The sequence below is a fragment of the Leptosomus discolor genome, chromosome 5 (genome assembly GCF_034619465.1).
Source record: "Leptosomus discolor isolate bLepDis1 chromosome 5, bLepDis1.hap2, whole genome shotgun sequence".
Lineage (NCBI taxonomy): Eukaryota > Metazoa > Chordata > Aves > Leptosomiformes > Leptosomidae > Leptosomus > Leptosomus discolor.
In genome coordinates this window covers 24,185,696-24,207,320 of record NC_141395.1, presented here as the reverse complement: position 1 = coordinate 24,207,320, position 21,625 = coordinate 24,185,696, and positions in this window count along the sequence as shown.

Below are 21,625 nucleotides of genomic sequence, written 5' to 3'. Positions count from 1 at the left end.
TTTATATTGGGAGATAAGGATATTTTGTTTCTCACAGTGTAAACATGAAAATATTTGTCTTTGTAGATTAGCTGCAGCAATGAAAATACTTTGCATAGTCACTAGCTGGGAGTTCTCAGACTCTGTTAATACATCCCAAACAGTCTGGTACAGACTGGAATGGGGAGTTAAACACTAGATACTGGGCAGGTTGAGGCTTTTTTGCTCAGGATACAGCAGGTTATGTTCTTCATGAACTCTCTTCTTTGCTAATAATTATCGTAGTGATGACCTGAGTATCAAATGTGGACAAACGGTAGATGAACCAACAAGGAAATGGGAGAAAGGAGCATTAACTCACTGTTGGCTGCTCCTTGTTTTTGATATGTGAGTGGCTGCCTCTCTGCCTCTGTGGGAAATCATTAACATACTTTTAATTCCTATTGATTTCTATTTGACAAAAGTAATATCTAACTCACACTTTTTACAGAAGTCAAACTGGGGCTCTTTATGCTGACGTTGACCAGTAAGTTTCTTCTTCCCATGGAAAGCCCGGAGGCAGATTACAAAGTTTCACAAATCATTTGGAAACCCCTAAAATTCTTGGGGTTGGTTGTGTTTCTTTCTGTGGCCTTTAGTAACCTGCTTCCCAGCCTGTCTCCTTCACTGCCTGAAAATCATAGGAATAAGGAAACGTTTTCTGACTACGGCACTTCAACTAGGAGCATTATCGTGCATTACAGAACTGTGAGGGTCTGGGTCCCAGAAACTCAGAAATCAAGTGTGTGTTTAACTTCCAGTCCATGCAGAGTCCTACTGCCCTGGGGCCTTAACTCCTTAGGGAACAGTAAATAAGAATATGGCAGCTTCCTCCCTCTGGCCTAGAATTAACTTGCAGATTTAATTGACCTGTTTTATTGCAGATGTTTATGTTGAATTGTCCTACTACAGGAATTATCATTCATCCAGGAAATAAAACGTCTCCAATGACTAACTTGAGTGTCACATAAAAAAAGATAAGAGTGCTGCCAAATTTCTGAAGTTTTATGTTACTGTTCCCTTAGACTGTTAAAATGAAAGTCAATTTGTTAAATATTTACTTATTCGACAAATATGCTGTTCTAACTTCCTCTCTATATCCTTAAGTAATGAATGACAAAGCACAAAAAGAAGGCTACTTGTCTAACTGATTTTAGATTAGTGTACGAAAAACAGGGACTGACAGGTATAACTGAAGATAATGGGTATCTATTTTCCCATAAAATTGCAAAATGTATCTAGTTTAGAAGACTGTAACTTGATTTTATTGCTCCAAGCCTTGGAGATCCTTATTACTGTGCCAGATCATTATTATTCGCCAGATCATTATTATTCTGTTAGCAACAAAAGATTAAAAAAAATTAAAAAGTTCATTAAAAATATCTCAGGCTAACCTCACACACGTGTAGCAGCAAGAATAATAATAATGCCACACACATCCCTTTCTCACCCTGTAACAAGAATGTGCACTTCTGTTTTGCTTGGAGTTAACCTTTTTGGGAAGAAGAGGGGAATAGTAGGATTTGTCTGCTGAACTCCTTCATTATCTCTCCTTCCTTTGTGTGGGGTATGAAGGATTGTGAATCAGAGCACTGCTAGATATGGCTACAGGCATCCAAGGCAGCCTAAATGCATTGATTGCCTCAGTACCTACGAGGAAGATTGCTGAGCCTGAGAGCCAAGTTTCCTTGCTACACAACATGAAGAAGAATAAAACATTCCCGGATTATATTTTTAGAGATGTGAACACGCCTAGCAAAGGAGGGTCTGAAGTGTACAGTGCAGAAGAGAGGTATAAACGAAGGATGAGTTACTGTGACTGACATAAAAGGGCAGGCAGTCATCCAGAGGGGATTGTGAATGTTGGGAGTACCAGAGTTTGTCCCTGGATGTGTGGGATGAACATGTAACCCTGGGGTGAAGTAAACAAACCTTGTCAAACACACCCCAGCTATGAACAGGGAGTAAATGTGATTGAGACAAGCACTATAGTGCGTAAGGGCCTTGAAGACAGTATGTTTATTGGTGAATTACACAGCACCCAGTTTGGACCCTCTCTCGCTTTCAGTTTTCCTTTGGCATCCAAGCAAGATGCCAAAGACGTGTGGCACTTAGCATGCATGTTTCCAGCAGAGCCGAGGACCTACTTGCAAGGGACAACAGCGCCAAGAAGCCTGACTTACTCTTTCCTCCAGCTGTGTCTTCTGCATGGATATCACACGTGTATTACAGAAAAATCAGGAAAGTCATTAGACCTAAGATGTGTGTCTCTCACCAAACTGCTGAGAATGGTTAGACCCTTGGACATCAGTGGTGTGACAGGTTAGGAAGCGGCATGAAAGGCTTTTAACAGCACTGGCTCTTGTTAACTAGACCAAAGTCCAGCCTGCCAGGACATGAAGTTTTTCTCCAGCCTCCAGGGTCTGAGAACCTGAAGATGCTGTTTTCTCTTTGTCTACTGTGCTGCACATGAAGACTCTGGTGAGAATATGCCATGGGGTCTTTAGGAACAAATTTTGGTCCTTCCTTTCATCTCAGGTTTCAGCTTATCAGGTTTGAGAAATCTGTATGGAAAAAAAAAAAAAAAAAAAAAAAAAAAATTTTCTTCCCCAAAGTCAAAGGGCAAAAATTGAGTATGTTATTGTCAGAACTGGACAGCAACAGATTAGAAATCCAGCACAAACCAGTAGTCCTGTGAGCTACAGATCTGATGGGGCTTGGTTTCCCTTGGGCAATCTCATTTGGATTCCCCTAGGTCTACATAGCTGGAAGCTCCAATTGCAGCTTTTCCTGTGGGTGGGTATTCATAACATCTTTCATCTTTGCAGCTTTCTTGGTGTTTAATAAGGGTTTAACTCAAGCTGCAGTGGGTCTCTCTTCTTTTACTTAGCAGCCTGTTTCTATGAAATGTATAGGAATGTAACATTTTCAGCCTTTTATTGCTCTGTCAGATGTGGTTAAAATTGGCTACTGTTTGTTCTTGTTCCCTCTCTTTCTCTTGCACAACGTGCAAGTATGTACATGCACGTATGTGTGCACACATGCGCACACACACAGAGATTTATTATACATATGAAGAGATAATGATCTCAAAACCCTTTTAATTTCTGTAGGAATCCAGGCTACGGAAAAAAGTATTGTAATGCTTTTTCTTTGGGAGAGGAAAAGGAGGATGAACTAATTTTGCTATGCAGCAGACAGAATATTCAATTACCACTCTGTTAAACACATGTGTTGCTGAAAATCTGCACTAATAGTGTAAAGTAAAAGATGTAGTGGGATCCTTGTCCTGGAACTGCATACTCTTCCTTATGCACGGCACGAATGGTTCACCTCCAGTGCCTGAGTGGTCCTGCTGAGACTGGAGGAACGTGTAGGGAGCGCAGGCTTGCTGTGAGATCCTGTCTCCATCACATCTTTTGGAGTTTTGCCATGGAAAGGAAGGCATTTTACCCTTCATTTGTAAGTAATTAAGATGATAGTGGAGTTTCTGAGTTTTCCAACTTCGTGAAAACAAACTATTAGCAATGATCCACTTCAATAATTCAGGTATTAATTGAGTCAAGAGAGAGAAACAATACATTAAAAAATAATTAACTTTTGTTAATTAATTTTTAGAAATAGGAAGGATACCTGCAGCAAGTGCAGACGTTTGCAAGTGTCATTAGATTGGGAAGGCTGTGCAGTAATTCTGAAAGCAAACCGGTTCCAAAGGACCAAATGTGATCTGCAGCATGGACTGAGTAGTGTGAACTGTGTGATTGCTACTGAGCTGCACAATAGGTCATGGAGATGTGCATTTTTGAAAGATGTCTATAGAAGCCAGAGGTTAATTAGCAGTTAAAAAATGTCTGTTGCTGTTTTATGTCAGCACCATCACTGTGTTAATTATTGTCATATTCAAGCCTCAAATTTGCCTCTTTCAGACTTAAGCTGAAATAGATTGATGGTTCTTTTACTAAGGCATTTCTTAGATAAATTTTAATTACTATCTTTTTTTTTTTCCCCTGAAAACAGGTTTTTCTATGACCCGAACTGGAATTGCAAATCTCACTAAGCTGTTTCTTCCTTGGTATTTGTGATGCAATTCCAGTTGTTTGTGGTATTGCAGGAAGCATCTGTACCATGGTCTTGTCCAAATTTTAAATTTTGACGTCTCTGCAATGTAGACACAGAAAAACCTGAAATGAACCCTAGAACTTTCCACCTCCTCTTTCAAAGTTAGTAAGTGGAAAGGCACAAACCTAATTTGTTCTGTTGCTCTTAATGCTTTTGTCTACTTTAATGAAGTTACGCTTGTAGGAAAAACCACAAAGGCCTTATACACCACCATGGACATGCCAGAACTCTGCTCCAAACAACTGGGGTTCCTCACAGGGAGTGAGTGGCTCAGGCACCTCAGGGGCATCCAAGCCAGCTGGTCTAGAGATAGCACGGGCTGCGTGCAGTCCCCCAGTGCCAGCTAAAACAAATGCTGAGAACCGCTGCGAGGTCAGGTTGTTTCTCCATCAGACACCTCCTGGGGAAGGCTCTCCTGCCATATATGGCCCCCAGCTCTCTTCTGGAAGTGGCTGCCCACAACTCCCCTTTCAAAGATCCTGTCAAGGATTTATTATTTTAAGAAACAACCCCCCACACACACCTAAAGATATGTAAGAATTCAGAGCTGCCACCCAGGTTCACAAATCTCCTTAAATGGACATTCACTTCATCCCTCACTGGTCAGACCACCTTAACCCTGTGGCCTTTAGGCTGCTGGAACTGAGACCTACCCGAGAGAGCACAGAGTGGTTTGGCTGCAGCCCCAGGCTTCCTTCTCCTACAGGGAGCCAGAGTCCTGCTTGCTCCTGCTCTGGGAATGGGAATTCAGATTGATATTCCTAAAAATAAGTCACTTCATTCCTCTAAAAATACCTCCTTTCAGAATACATAACTCCTGCTATTAAGTTTTCAATTTTTCAGTAAACATATGTGCATGTATACACTTACCAGTCTCTTTCATTTCCACAATGGCCTACTTTTCTATCAGTGCTATTAAAAGTAAAATGCCAAATTGGGAGAAAGACAAGAGTTACTCTTGGCAAGACGTACGTAACAAGACACAATTTTTTTCTTTCAGGTGAATTTATTTATATATCCGTTCATTTATTTCCATTCCAATGTTGTGACAGGCTATGGAGAAGAATCCTTAGATGCCATATTACTGATTCTGCAAGTCCTGGTTATGAACGCGTTGCTTTGAACAATTTTTCTAACCTTACCTAAAAGATCTATGATTTTTTTATGTCTCTGTTGTGATGTCCTCGAAGGGTAGGAATTAAGCATGACCAAACAGGATGGGGGCCAAATGCAGTAACTTTTAGGAAGCTTGAAAAAAAGAGGTATGTATTTCTCATTTAAGTGAGGTGAAATGAAAGAGCTGTCTACGGTGATTTACCTGCTAAAGGGCAAGTTTTCAGCTATGTACCTATCTGCTCTTTCCTGCCACCTCCCTCCAAATTAGAGAGATGAGATGAATTTGCTTCCTCTTTGTAAGAAACAAGTTTTGTTAATGAAAAATGTTCTTACTTAGATGGAACAAGCTGCCAATTGAATAAAAACCACCCAAATTTTACACAGAAGATACAACTAATACACTATTTATTTATTTGTATATACAAATAAAACCAAGACAATACAATTAATGGGAAAAAAAACCCTTGTGCAAGTACATTGAAATTCTCTCAGTCACATAGTTTAATGCGAGAAAGAAAAACCAGCAGCATTAGTTTTCTCTAACATGTTATTAAGGACAGTGCCTGCTTACCTGTCAAATATTAGATGTCTCCATGGAATTTGGCAATTTGCAAAATATACAAAAATATATCACCCAGGGAGAGTTGCAGCTGTAACAAATGAGGAAGAATTTCTGACTAAAAGGGAACATGACTTATTTTGTCCTAATTGCTTCAAAAAATTCCTAAGTACAATGACTAGGCTAGAAACAATGTTCCAGGGGATTGTCCTCCCACATCGGCGTGTGTAGAGCTCGGACAGACTTTCTGTTGGCCCCATTCCTTGAAGATCTGTCATCTGTGTTGGTGAAGAGTCACAACCTTTAGATGAGTTGTTAGGCTACTTATTCACAGGTTCTTCCTCTTAGTGTGGCTAGGTTGTGTGTCTCAGACCTGCAGTTAAGTGCAGAAAGTGTCTGGAGCTGGCGTGTTCCTGCTGTGAATGCTGTGTTGTCCATTAGTTTGCTGGGCCTTTCTTTAGCCTGTCAACAGCTTCTACGGGGTGTGAGCAGATCAGTGGTATCAAATGTCTCCCCTGCTAACAACTGGATCCAGGTACCGAGATTTCTCTTTGACCTCTCTTTAATGGAGTTGTTTCAGGTAGAAACTAGTATTTTTAGAATTGCTTTCCCATTTAAAACAGAAAAATTGCTCTTCTAAAATCCTGTTTCACTTTTAATAAATATTGTCTTTTATATGGTTACACTTGCATACCATCACACTTGTGCAGCCGACTATACAAATGCCTTGACATTTCAGACACTCTCGAGTACTGTTTGTGCTCCTCTAGAGGCTAGAAATCCTGGGCTACTGACAGGCACTTCACACAAACATAGCCAAAAGCAAGCTCCTGTGCAGTCTAGCAAGCTTGACACCCTGAACTAATCTACTTGCTGCTGCTGAAGGAAGTCTTATCTCTCTTCTGCTCCCACCCATGGAGCTGTCCCTCGCTGTGTCTAGTGACTCAATTTAGCTTGCAATGTGGGGAGCAGTATTTTTGCAAGGTTTGTTTTCTAGCAGTTGTGTAAGTTGATTAAATTATGGCAAGGTCAATGAGCTATTAGGTTGGCTCAGCTTCTTCTGGTCAAACCACACCTACTGCTCAAGGCTGCTCCCGCCTTGCAAAATTTGTGCTCTCATAGCCACTCATCTCATAATAGGGAGGTGCTTTCTGGGGGACGATGACAAGATGCCATCCAACACCTTTCTCTGACCACTGCTGCTTCCTTGCTGATTTTACACCAGGCATGGACTAATTTCTCTGTTCATTTCTAAAGGGATGAACTCAAGTCGTGCAACTATCTCAAACTACTACGTGCTGACTCAAGAAACCTCACAAGTCAACCTCCTGTCAGTTCTGCCTGCAGCCCTATGTGAAGATCTCCCAATATCCTTAAGCAAATGGGCCCATACGTGATGCAGAAATTAAAGAGTCTGATGTCTAGGACTAGTAGCTAGATTCTTTTTCCTCTTTGCTAAGACTGGAAAGGAAGGCTGAAATTCAGAATGAAGTTGAATTCTAGCAAGTTTAATAGGTCTGATTCAGGACCTTGTAATTATCTTGGGTTTTGTAGTACCGAGTAAATGTTTGGCACTTAGAAACCAAAAGATATGGCTCTCCAGATTCTACTGAAATTTTAAATAGATGACTGAAGTAAAAGAAGGTACCTCAAACTCAAAAGGATACCTTGTCTAGATTGTTGGTTTTTTGTATCCTAGTTACTTTTTCAGGCATGAGATTCACAGATAATTCTGCTTGTTGTCCCTGTCCCTTCAGTAAAGGCTGCGTTTTAGGGCAGCTTATTGAATTGAATCTCCACTGATTCTTCAATGTCATTTTAAACCCAGCCTTTCAAACTAAAGTGTCTGAGTTTTCCCAGTGGTACAGAATACACCACAGCAGAATGCATTCCTGCCCATCTTGTCCAGTTGCATTCTAGGCTTCAGCATTGCAAACACACCACTTTACAGAGGAACGGAGTAAGACGGATGTTAAAACTGAACAGAACCACATACCAATGACCCTTAAATAATACATTCCTTTAAATAAATGCAGCGTCACCAACAGAAGGGACTACTAAGGACAGAAATAGTATGTTGTAACTCAAAAGTTTCAAAGGAGTATAGACAGACACTTCCAACTACAGCTGGCACTGTGCTGGATGGAAGTTGTGTTAGGAGGTGCACTTCCTTCTGAATATGTACTGAACTGATACCCTCACAGAGACTGAGCTCCCAGACTTAAATCAATGAGACTTAAGTTACAGTGGCCAAATGCAGCACTGAGCTTATGACTGAACTACAGGGTAGATGTTAAGTTTTAGTGTTCTTTCCAATTTGCATCTTTATTTGATCTTTCAAAACCTTCCCCGGAGTTTCATCAGAAGCTGGTAGGCATCACTTCCTCTCCTGAACTCTGCTGCTACTTACCACAAAGGCTGCATCTCAGTTCTGAAACAGCTGACTTTTGGTATCTGGTGGAGGTATTCTCATTATGTACAGACCAGTGTTGCTTTCTCTGTATCTACATAGCTCAAATTACAACACACCATTTTCAGCAAATGGATTGAGAATTCATCGCAGGACCTGCAGTTTACCACAAGCAGCCTAGAAGCAGGAGGCAAGGGCTTAAAGTGGCAAGGCTCTTTAATAATAAACTGGTCATGGTTAGTTTATTCAGATCACATACTGATACAGTACATCTGGTGGGTAATCTCAAGAAAGAGGAAACAAGGGCTCCTCTAATTGGGCATGGAGCTCAATCTCTGTGGGGATATCGGCACAGTGCTAACTCAGCAGGAAGATCATGACCTAACTGAACTTCCATCCAGTACGGATACGATGGTCTTCCCAACACATCCAGGATTTTTCTGCTGAATGTCTTGATACTAGTATATTGATAAGCCAAAAGCTACAAATGTCTTCTCTCACTTCCTTTTTTCCTTGATTTTTTTTTGCTTCTCATGTGTTCTTAATCTCCACTGGGAAGTGGTAAACAAACACAGTTTGTATTACCAATCAGTTTCTATTTAACATTTCTGAATGAGTTTCCTCTTTACACCTCTTTTTCATAATAGCATAACTTTTTTTGCAGCTTTCTTGTAATTCATCTTACTTTTAATAGTCTATTTTTAAATAGTCTATTAATATTCTATTATGTTTTGCTTCTTTTTTATCTGTATTTAATATTACCATCACAGCATCCCTCTAATTTTAGGTACTTGTCTAGAAAAAGTTGGTCCTCGACTACTGTTGTAAAGCCTATTTACATACAAGATTTATTGCACTGAAAAACTCTTTCAATATATAAACCCAATCTCATAACTGATATTTCAAATCCTTCTGTCCTCAAGTATTGCAGTTATGCCCGAAGCTTGCAATCAGATCCATACAGGTAACCTATTCTATTGATAACATCTCACTGAAGTCATGGAGCTTTCAACATACATCCAATTGTAGAAGACAGACCAACTTTCATATTTGAAGTCCTAGACAACAGATTCTTCCTAAAGCAAAACGCCACTGATCATGTTTGCTAATCAGGAAGGAACAGATTTTTAACATCATTCCCACCTTCCCAGCATACGAAGAGGAATTATTTCCCTTACACATCAATCTTCAAACGAACCACTTCCTAGGTTAGGAAGTCCAAAGTTATCTACAATACTTCTGGTTCCAGGATGACAGGCTAATCATACATTTCACTAATAACTTCTGATACGGTAAAACAATTTGCAGATTTTATACAAGCTGTAGAAGACTTATTTTAGCTACTACAGTAGTCTTATGGATCAGGTAATCTTGAATTTTCATTTTCTCCTAAAATTTGCTTATATATATATATATATATATATGTTTTTAAAGCTTCTGTATTTTAGCTTTTACTGGCTAAAAATTATTTCTCACACTATTATTTTATGTTAAAATAAACATGACTTCTGTTCCTAGTTAAAGCTTTTGCTTCTCAGTGTTCTGCTATTAAAAAAAAAATTAATTGCGAAAAAATCTTTTTCTCCTTTATGGCTGTATTATTTAACTCGTCAACAACTGCTTCTAAGGTAGAATCACAAGAGACTATTTAAACAAATTAGACATTTTAAAAACAGAAGTGGGGTTTGGTTTTAGTTTTTTTTTTTTTTTTTAACTATCCTGGAAAAAAATGAATTGTGACAAACAGCTTTGGGATTAATTTACAACTTATTATTAAAAGTCACCTGAAGGCATTCTCAACATACCGACAAAAGTAAATGGACTTAAAATAAGACTACACATCACGTAATAAAAGCAACCTTCCACTGTCAGGGAAGATTCTGCAGTCTTCCTCCACCTATAACTTCCTGATATTAAATTCATGTTTTCTCAGTGTGTTTTTTCCTGTTCTGCAATAGTTTCTAGGCTAAGACTGGGCAGTTACTGCAAGGTCATAGTACCGGCTGATTAAAAAAGCACTGTTTATGCTCTGCTTAGAGAGGCTGTTGAAAATCCTGAGCATATTTCTGGGTTTTCTAGTTACTAACTTCTCCTTGGGTTTATTTGGGTAGCCTGTGACTTCAAATACTCAGCACAACTATGGACACATGAGACCCTGCTCACTGCATCTCCTAAGTAATTCTCGGTGATAATTACATCAAATATTGTAACAGGAAAGTAGGTTCAAGTTCTTCAGTCCAATGCTTTTCGGCCTCATTCAGACTCCCTGGAACACCACATGAAAGGTAACTACGAAAAATTCATTCATCAGGGGAGTTTACAAGCTAAGGGTCAAAATCACTGCCTCAGCCTACACACTGTCCCGTCATGCTGCACGTGCACTTGGATGTGAAGCCAAGCTAAAGTTGGTTCCCTTTACAGGAACCCTTCACAAGCTACACAGTGTAACAGAGAAACAGGCCCCACTAATAATCATTTCTGTATCATTGTATACTTATATAATGCTTTAAACGTATTTCCTGCCTCAGTTTAGCAATCCATGAGCTGCCAGTTTCCTTTGTGTTGCATAACGTTAGGGACAGAGCAGCAAACTGACACTGAGGGGAATCTTAATTCCCCTTAACGTGACTAAAATAAAATCTGCTGGCATAAACGCTCGATTTGTGCTCAGGCTTGGCTCCCTAGCTCACAGCGGAGCACGTTGCCACCAGCGACGCTCCTGTTGCAAGGACGCCTCGCGTTAAAACCTTGCTCGCGGCCTTATCCTCGGTGGGTTTTATTTTACAGAAGAGGCAAAAGAGCTTTTCAGACGCAGCCCGCCCGGATCGGCCAGGTGCGATCCCACCACGGCCAGAAAGCTTATGCAACGCCCCGCGTCGTCGGCCATTGAGCTGCGGCTGCCGGGGCCGCGCCGCCGCCGGCCAGAGGCCGACGCTGACCTGAATCCCCCGTCCCGCGGGAGGGGGCGGCCTGCCCTGCGGGCTCCAGCACCCCCGCTGGGCAGGGCCTGCCCGGGCGCGCCGGCTCCCTTGGGGACGGCGCGCCGACATCTTAGCGCCGGCGGGGACAAAGCGCGGCGGCAACAGTGGCGGCGCTGGCTGCTGGCGGGGCACAGCGCGGCCGCCGCCCCGCAGCCGCGGCTGCCGCCAGCCGTGACTGACACCCCCCCCCCCCCCAAGGAGATTTCAAACGAGCGCGGCTCCAGCCCGGCGCCTCCCGGGCACACGCGCACCGCACCGCGCCGCGCCGCCTGCGCGGCGGGGGACAGGGGGCGGCGTGGGGGGGGGGGGGGGGGAGAGCGCCGCCGCCGCGCAGCTGTGCCTCTGCGCTGACCCCCGCGGCGCGGGCGGGCGGCCAAGTCCCGCGGGCCGCGTCGCCCCGGCGGAGCAGCGCGGCGGCGGGGCCGCCTCCCCGCGGCGCGGGGGCCGCGCGGGCCGGGCCGGAGCAGGCCGCGGGCTCTCGGCGGATCCCGCTCATTGTTCCTCGCACAAACCCTGGCAAACAGGAAGCCGCCTCGGCATGGGGCGCCCCCCCCGCCCCTGACGGGTGACTGGCAGGCCGGGCGGCCAGTGCGAGCGGCGGCGACGGCGATGCGCAGCCAATGAGCGCGCGCGCGCGGGCGTAGGCGGGAGTTCCGGGCTGGCAGGCGGGCGGGCGGGCGGCGGTGTCGGCCGGGCCCCCTCTCCCGCTGCAAGCCCCACCTTTCGGCTTTCCCGCACCGTCAATCAAAATAGGAAAAAAAACCCCGGAGTAGGCTCGGGCCGCCGCCGCCGCTTCAGCCCGTGAGCACAATAAGCATGTCCCCGGCGGCAGCCGCCTAGCCCCAGCCAGCAGGGCCTGTGTGCGAGCCAGCCAGCCTGCCTGCCTGCCTCCCGCCCAGCCAGCCAGCCGGCCGCTCGCACTCACACCATGACCGGTACGTACGCACCGACCGAGCCGCCCCGCGGGGCTCCCTGTTCCTGCTCCGGCCCTGCGCTTCCCCGCTCCGGCCCCGAAGCGTCCGTGTGCGAGCGAGGCGAGAGCGGCACTGAGAGCAGCAGCAGGAGGAGCAGGGGGAGGAGGGAGAAGAGGGGCAGGGGCAGCAGCACGGGGAGGAGGAGGAGGAGGAGGAGGAGGGCTCCGTGCGGGAGGGCGGGGGGAGCGCTGGGGTTAGGGGGGGGGGGGGAGAGGGAGGGAGGGAGAGGGAGGGGGGTGATCGCTCCCGTCAGTGACTCTCCCCTCCCCCTCCCCGCTGTGCCCGCAGCTCCCGAGAAGCCCGTGAAACAAGAGGAAATGGCTGCCTTAGACGTGGACAGCAGCAGCCACAGCGAGTATCTCCAGCACGGCAACGGCGCCGCCTCGGCCTCCGCCGGGACGGCCGCCCCCCAGGTAAGCGCAGGCCCGGCCGGGCCCCTTCCCCCCCTCCCCCGGGTGACACGTTGTGAGCGGGTGCGGGAGCCGGTGCCGCCGCCGCCGCTTCCTGTGTGCGCGTCTGCGAGGAGCCCGGTCGCTGTCCCGCACTAACCGCCACCCACTTTCTCTCCCTGAACCCGCCCATTGTGGGTAGGACGCTCAGCCGTCACCGCTCGCTCTGCTGGCGGCCACCTGCAGCAAGATCGGCCCGCCGTCGCCGGAGGAGGATGAGGCCGCCGCCGCTGCCTCTCACTCTGCCGGAGCGGTGAGTGCCCGCCCCGCCGCTCTCGCACGGCCTGCCGGGGGGAGAGACAGCACAGCCAGCCCGCCCGCCCGGGGGGAGGGACGGGACACACGGCACTGCCCGCCCGGGGGGAGGGACGATAGCAGGGCCGACCTGCCAGGAGAGGGGTCCCCGGGCTCCCCTGCCTCTCCAGGAGGAGCCGGGCTCCCGGGAGGAGGAGGGAGCCTAGCTCCCCCCTCCCCCGCCATTGGGAGCAGCGCCTTCATTTACTTTCAAAACGGGGGGAGGCGGGAAACCTCCCTCCCCCGGCCCTGGCACCGGAGCGGCTCGCTCGGCACCCGGCGAGGCTGGGAGGCATCTCACCTCCACCTGAGCGCAGCCCCAGTATCTTCTCTTTAGCTGTCAGCCTGGAACCGCGCACCCAGGCAGGAACACAAAATGAAGGCTGGCTGTAGGGAAGGATGTAGTTAGAAGTAAAATGGCTGTTTAGAAGCGAACGCGGTGGTGGAAAGCTGCTTCCTGTGTCGATGCTGTTTTTTCTAGGTACAGTTATCACGCATTCCCTCATACTGCAAACCGAATTTCTGTCCTTATCTGTTATGCACTGTCGGCTCTGAAAGGAGCCGTGATGACCTTGGGACCTTGTGTAATGAGATGGATCTTGCAGACTACAAATGTATTCTTGTTTTGAAGCTAGTTTTAACAGTCTCCATAACAAAAGCCTAATGGAAACTCTCCTGTTCCTTAATTGGTCTAGCAAACTCTCTTGTTGACATATGCTCATAACATTAAAAGCGATGGTGCATTTCTAAATAACTGATAGCTAAAAATACCGATATATTAAAAGGGGGTTCCAAAATATCTTTTAAAATGACATGATGAAGTCTTTTTTTTTTTTTTTTTTTTAGTCCATAGTCCTCAGGAAATCATGTATTACATCTAAATTTTTTTTAAATTTCATTTTTTTTAGCAAAGAAAGTGTTAAGCAAAAAAACATCTCCTTTTTGCTTTCAAAGCAAGCCTTGTTTTTTGAACTTGCTGGACAACAGGCTTGTATTTTTTTAGGATTCTGCAAATAGGAAGAAAAACTTCAAAGCATTGTATTGGTGGACAAAGTGGCTTTGGCAAGCTTTTAACAGATGTCAAAATGTTAATGATAATGTTAAGTTTATTAAGTACTCGAGTGCTAAACTTTAAAATGCTTTTCATCTGTACATTTCAGCTTACTTTACATAAAGGGAAGCTGAAGCAAATAGTTGTCTGAGGTCACGCAGCAGGTTGTAGACTAATGACAGAGCTTGAAAATACATATTCTGACCCACTCTCAAGTGTCCTTTCTGCTGAACCTGTTTATTTTCTTAAGCAGTGCGTTTTTAAAAATTGCTGTTAAGTGCCCAATACCTTTGAGATTTGTTTCATTATACCAGATGCACACATTGCTGAAAAGTAGAATGTTGCATCTGTCTCCTGCATAAACATGCATACTAAAAAACGAATGATACTTAAGTGATAGCTTGCTTTCCTATATCCACCTTAAGGTTGTTCTCATTTTAAAGCTGGAATTGTGCATATTGAGGATGGGTTGATCACTTAGCATAAGCAGTGCTAGGTCTGATGGGGTACTAGAGTGCTAGTACAGGGCAAGTGGTTCCTGATAGTTCCAAATGGGCAAGGCAGTTTTGAAATAGTACTTCTTTATTCCTGTTAAATTCATCTGTTGCTATGTTTATGTATAAGGAGTTTTTCAGGGCAGGGCGGAAGCAATTCAAGAGAAGCCAAAATCTTAGTTAAATCTGAATATGAATATAAACTCACTACTTTTCATACATGCAGATAGGCCCCTCCTACATATCTGCTGTGAGTTAAGTTACAGCATTCTGGTAATTTTTACACTCCTACAACATAGCTCTTGAATGATTCAGAATATTTTGGGTGGAAACTAAATATAAATTGGAGGAGATACCTGCAGTAGCTGAACTAGACACTGGGGTTAATTAAGATGACCTTAATAAAGGGAGGGGAGGGACTGAAGTCCCTGAAATCTATTCCTTGTGAGAAACAGAATGCCAAAAGGGATTTAGTGCAATATGGATTTTTTTTTTTTTTCCTGGTCTCCTGAGTGTATCTTATTGGGGAGGGGTGGAAGAAGGAGAGAGGAGCTAAAAAGGCTTAAATTGTAGGTACCTCATAACTGATAGGGAAAATTCAATCTATATGCATGGACATAGACATACTGTCTTCCTGGGGTTTGTGATGCGCATCCCTTTCACAGGAGTATAGATGAATCAGTTTGATATCTGTGTATGGGTGATGGTGCCTAATGTAGCGATAGGCAGGCAGTCTATTCCCAATATCTTCTGTACCTGGACTGCAGTTCTGACTGCTGAATGTCTGGTGGAACTCTCAAGCCATATAAATGGGTAGTGGAAGTTAAACTAGATGTTTCCTTTTAGAAGCATTTGAAGATCTTGCGTGTATAAGGGTAGCAGTACTGTGATTTTTGGGGTTATTTTGTTAATGCTTTACTGACATTCACTTGGTAGGAACTGGCAGGGCTGGAGCCAGTATGCTAGGCTAGCCAGTTATTGCACACTGCTTTCCTGGCTGAAATGGTATGCTGCAGCTGCTCCCCAAGAGACCAGCAGTATGATTTAAAAGCAACAGCAGCAATAAAATTCCCGTAGGAATGCAGGGAATATTGTGTGTCTGGGGTTTGGAGAAGAGCTGGAGCAAGTGTGATTGTGTTTGCTGCAATCTAGTTGGCCCTGCTTCGAGCCCAGGGGTGAGACCAGATGACCTTCAGAGATCCTTTCCAACTGAAATTATTCTATGATTCTGTGTTGGTATCTGAATCCAAACCTGCTGTTTGAGTGGGTGCCACTTTCATGCCACTGAAAGGATTAGTGTGGAAATAAGACCACTAGTGAATGTGGCAACTACTTGGTATGGAAAGCAAGTGAAGATGACAGTTGACAGAACTAAACTTGACCCTCTTCTCCCTTCCATTTTGTCAATGAATTGGGCAGGCTGTCTCTAGTCCACAAGGTTTTCAGCTTGGCCCAGGATTCTAGTTAGAGCTATATTTACTTTTGGATGACAAAATACTAGCAGGCATTACTGCCAATCTCATCTTTGTGTATTGATGGAGACTTCAGTCTCCAAAAGCTTAGGCTTTGACGTGGTGATTTATTCTGCCTATGATCATCTGACAGCAGTGCTTTGTGTTTTGCCTGCTGGTGTTTGGTTTTAATTTAGATGGCCTTGAGTTTGTGGCTTTCTTACCTGAGAATCTTTTCCCCAGTTGCCATACTGCTGCATGCGTGGTTGGTTGAAACGCTTTCCATGGATGCTTCCCCGTGAATATTGCTGCCTGCTAGTATGTGTGAAAGCCTTGCTGGGACGGTATGCGCTACTGCCTGACCTAGAATGACAGCTCCTATCTTTTGACCTCTCTGGATGTCTTTTTTCTCTCTTGGGAATTTAGAGTCTGAGAAGTTTTAGTCCGTGTCTTGTTTTTTCAGTGTTTATCGTTGACTAATAATTCTACTTTAAACTTTCATATTTAGGATTCTTTTTCATTTCATTATAAATACTCTAGTTTCATTCCAGTTTAAACCTCTGCAAAGGTATTACCATTACGTGAAAAGGAGAAGCAAAGCAGAAGGTGGCAGAGCTGTTCATAGGGGAGAAAACAAAAAGAGGAAACTGATTCTAAAATTTTGGTCCAACGAAGTCTTGATGGTCAGTTATGTGGTTGTTGCATGATCAGGTGATTGTCTAAGAAGCTACGAAGTTGAGATGGTAACCCGTTGTTTACATTCTCTTACTTCATTGCAACACAAAACCAAAGACACTGTCTTGAACTGTCATGCTCCTAAGGGCCATTCTTACGGTTGTGCTGGGCTTGGCTGGGATAGGTGAGGATACAGTGCAAGACTGATGGGAGTGCAGGGTGGGAGAATGGGAAGGTGAGTGAATTGAGAAGAGCGGCAGGCTGGCTGAGAAAACTGTTGGCTCCAACAGCTTCCAAAGAATGAGAAGTGACTGCCCCAATTGTGGTATGTAGTTGCATCCAGCGCACTGCAGGCTGCACTGGCTCTTTAGTTTTTTTTTTGTTTTGTTTTTTTTTGGTTTTTTTTTTTTTTTTTAAAAAAAAAAAAAAAGGCAAGGAGAGGTGATTTATTTGTGTTGCTGCTTACCGACAATATGTGGAAAACATTTGGAGAGGTTAATAATTAGCAACGTAGGGAAAGTGAGTATCGTTTCTCTGCTGTAGACAAAGCGTTTGTATCTTTTACAAATAAAGGTTGGAGTGTTATGAGACTGCTTTGGCATATCTTGAACTTTAGAATTGACTATTAATGCTTCACAGAACTTAGTGAAAATCTGGAATTCCAGTTTGTTTGTGCCTCAGTACATTACTTTAACCATCTGAGATGCAACTAACTTAACCTCAGTTTAGGTGGAAATAGTAACAGTGCTGATAGGATAGAGAAATATGAAGGCCTTTTAAATTTTTATGTTTTCCACTACGCAAAAATATGGATGAATGCAATGTGTCAGTTATACATGCTTCTCAGTTCTCTGGCCTATATGATGGTTTTGAGGAAGCTCAAAGTTATTTTGACATCCATTTTCTCCTTTATCGGTGATAATATAGGTTACTGCTGCTAAGTTTCTGGACACGAACAGATAGACTGGAATGTGTTCAGCTACCATGGAAAAGCTGCCTGGGATTGTCTTGCTTCTGCCTACTTTGTATTTGCAAAACAGAGAAGTTTCAGGTAGAATTTAGTGCCTAACAGCATGTTTACCCTGCTGCTGTGCAGAAGCTCACCTTCTAAAATGTGTGGGTGTGTTGTTGTTTTTTTTTTTTTTTTTTTTAATTTTTGCATTCCAATTATGTCTTCCTAGTGCTGGATCAGAACCAAGTGTAGAAGTTCTTTTACAGGTGCTTTAAGGATGTTCTTAAAAAAATTTGATTTATTTCTCTTTACAGTTTTAGAGAAAGTAAGAAAATACATGTTTCAAAACATTTCTGTATTTAAAGACATCATAAAACAAAAAGTTCTCTCTCTGATACTTAAACATTAGTAAGAAGTGTAAGATTTCATAGAACAGTTGAGGCTGGTAAGGATCTCTGGAGATTCTTTATGGTAAGAAACAACAAACAAACAAATGCCACAAAAAAGCACCAAACCAAAGTTTTTTGTTATGTTATGGGGGAAGGACTCAAAAGCCTGACTAAAATAGTGATAAATAATATCCTGTGCCTAACCCCATCTACCGAGCCAGTCGCCTCGTCGTAGAAGGTTGTCAGGTTAGTTAACTGAGCTTCATTTCCCTTTCCGAAGTCTAGGCTGACTAGTTCTGACACCTTCTTTCTTTTTTCCACCAAGGTTATTTGAAGTTGTTGGGTTTGGGTTTTTTTGTTTGTGTCCTGTGTCGTCCCCCTCGGGTTATTTTCAAGGTTATTTGCTCCATTGCCTTCCCAAAGATCAAGTTGAGGATGACTGGCCTGAGGTCCTCTTTCTTGCCCTTCTTGATGATTTTGTAGGGCCTTCAGCACCTGAGTTGAGGAAAACAAACCATTTCAACAAACTTCTATGCAAAATTCTAGTTTGGCATGCAGTTATATAGAGAGTAATACGCATGCCATGTCTCACTCCTTAATACTGCAGCTTTCTTGTTTCTACTAGTGTCAGGGTATTTGTGTTGTCTTAATTTAGATGGGTTCTGAACTTCTGCTGATTAAAAAGAAGCTATTAAAGTTTTGGGTCTAGAGTCCATCTCAAGCAAAAAGATGTTGACATTCCTTAAATGAGACACAGATGTTAGATATGTTTCACCAAATTGGTGTTGTCTTTTAAACCAGCATTTTAAGCAGCCCCAGATATTACTTTTCCCCAAAAACATTCTTTGATTCCCTAAACTTTTGATTTGGGCAAATGTATTTCTCTGAATTGAGTGGCTTCATTGGCAGGGGGCTGAAACATGCAACAGAATTAATTTGCCTTAACGAGCAGATTTGTGTCAGCCGAACCACAGTGACTGACGTTGAACGTGTTTTTAACCTATGGCAAATACAAGATAGAATGCATTAGCTCATACCTTAATGAAAGAGTTGGAGCAAGTGCATTTTATCTGGTATTTGTAATGGCCTAAGAATGCACAGATAGTTTACTGTAGCTTGGTAAACACCTGGTATTAAACTAATGCATTAGAGCCCTAACTCTTACATAAAACAACAATTTGGATGAGGCAGTGGCCAATCTTCTTCATTAGGTATGTGATTTTTAAATGTTTAGGAGCTCGTGACTCATTATCTGTCCACCTCTGCTCGTTTTGCTGATGCTTTTGCTCCAGGACTAAATGGGGCAAAAGTGACTTTCTGAAAAGTGCAGCAAAAAGCAGTCCACAATAGACCAGCACAGATAAACGTTTGGTAGTTCTTTAGCAATAAAATACTGATGGCTAATGGCGTGTGTCCAGTTGATCACATTTGACATGTTGAAATGCAGGCGCCTACAACATATAACAGTTCTGAGGGGGATGGTTCTCCTCTTTCCAATTTTACAGTGGTGAAGGATGGATTTTTTTTTTTTCAACCCAAGTTCCATCCCTTAACATGGTTTAGATAATTTTTTAAAGGTATTTTATCTTCTGTATGTATTTTTTCTTTAATGTTGCTTTAATTTTCTCTAAACAAATTGAACAGAACGATTAGTAGATTTTTATTTATCATGACCCCTCATTCTTCAGGGATGAGAATTTCAGCTCGGAGAGATCTCCTTATTTTGCCTGCTGGAAATGATACAAGGCTTGTTAAAGAATCAAAAGACAGGCTGAACAGCAGTTGTTGCTTCCACTCTTTGGTAGTACTTGACCTTTCTTCAGGTGGACGTATCATTTGATTTTAATTCTTCCCGTGTCTTGTGCCAGCTACTGTCTTCGCTCTATTCCTGTCTCTTTCTCTTGTTTCCCGATATTGCTTCCCGTGAACTCCCCGTTGCTTCCTGTTCTCTCCTCCTTGGTTGAGTAGTGCAAATGCTGAACTTTCCTCAGATCTTTGTCCCTTCCTCTTGACACAGAGCCTTTGAGTTGCAACCATCCAGCCTTCTCTTAAAGGAGCAGCTTCCAAATAACTGCTGTCTGAGTATCAGTTGATAAGGAAAAGAACTGTTGCTTTATCTCCACCCTCTAAGTATTTTTCACGGATGGCTGAGAGACAGCAAACAAACTCTGGTCTATTAAGACTGCACTGTAAAGATCAGTGAGTGGGCTGTAGATGTTGCTGCTCATACATCAGCGGTAGAACTTTGAGTTACTACAACAGTGCTTAATTGCTTGAGGATGCAGTGAAAGGTTACTACTCTTTTTATTAGATAAAGGAGTCCAAGAAATGTCCTACTAGCTCAGCTGACTGAGAAAGGGTATAACAGAGAAGCTTGTTACAACAGGCTGATGACCGGTTGAGGTTAGAGATAATCCTCAAGTACTCTTTACCATACAGGGTTTTTTCATGCGTTTATACTAGCAATTTTGATAGCTGCCAGATAACTTCTTGGAGGCCTCACCCTCTTTTTGCCCCTCCCTCCTCATGATTCATCTGGTAGCGTCTGATATAGCCAGCTGTACGAGCAACATGTGAGTAACAGGCATTTCATGTACTATGTGTGGCAATAGCTTCATATCCATGTGCGTGGTTACCCTGAACTTCTCCATGGACGGACAAGTGCATCTACTAAAGGAGTGCCTCCATTGGGCTAAAACCCATACAGGGTAGGATTTGAGGGAAGATTGCACTAGATCATGAGAAGGTGAGGAGACGTGTGCCCAGCATGCACAGGGCAAAAGCCATTGGATGGCGATAGGGAAATCAACGTATGTTTGGAGAGGAGAAGAATAACATAGGTCACTTCCATATCATGAAGGAGACAAGTTCCCTTTGAACTATTTCTGTGAAGGATATGCGTATGCATTATGTATGAGTAGACATAGACATACCATTGCATATTAGGTCAGTCCAGTTATAGCCTAAACATTCAACATTTGGTTGTACATAGTCTTAAATCAGTGAGAAATTAATTATATCAGACTTAATAAGGGTTCCCATCACTTTTTCTTTCTTTCTTGTTCTAACAGATATTATCAGCACATTATATTATGTATTTATTTTATAATGACACACATTAAACATAACAGTCATATTTTTGCTTTTGGTATTTTCTGGCTGATGTTTACCTATGACTTTTATGGGTCTTTTGATACTTTATAAATTTTTCAGTTACTAAGTATCTATAGTGGATTGAGTAGTTATGAACTTTCTTAAGAGCATTTCAGCACCTATGTGTAAACAGTATTAAACACAAGAGTATAAAGCTAATGTGGTAGCAGAGGAAAATGGAATTTTTTTGCCTTTTTGTAGTTAAGATGGTGTGGTATAGAATATCGCATAATTTTTTTCTAATCTCATAAATTACAAGCTTGAAAGAGTAAAGTATTTAAATATGTTCTTTAAATGAACGGTTAATCAGTGTAAGAGAAAAAGAAAATAATAGAATGGAATTACCATTACCCTTTCTGATCAGTGAAGCATTAAGGCCATAAAATTGCTTTTGTTATGGTCATGCTGTATCTATTTACTAATAAACTACCTGAAAGATTATATATAATCTTTGAGGGCAAAAAAAGGCTAGCATTCTTTTTCATTGACAATTATTATTTGTACAGCTCTTGAGAGGAATTTAGAACCAAGATTTGTGTT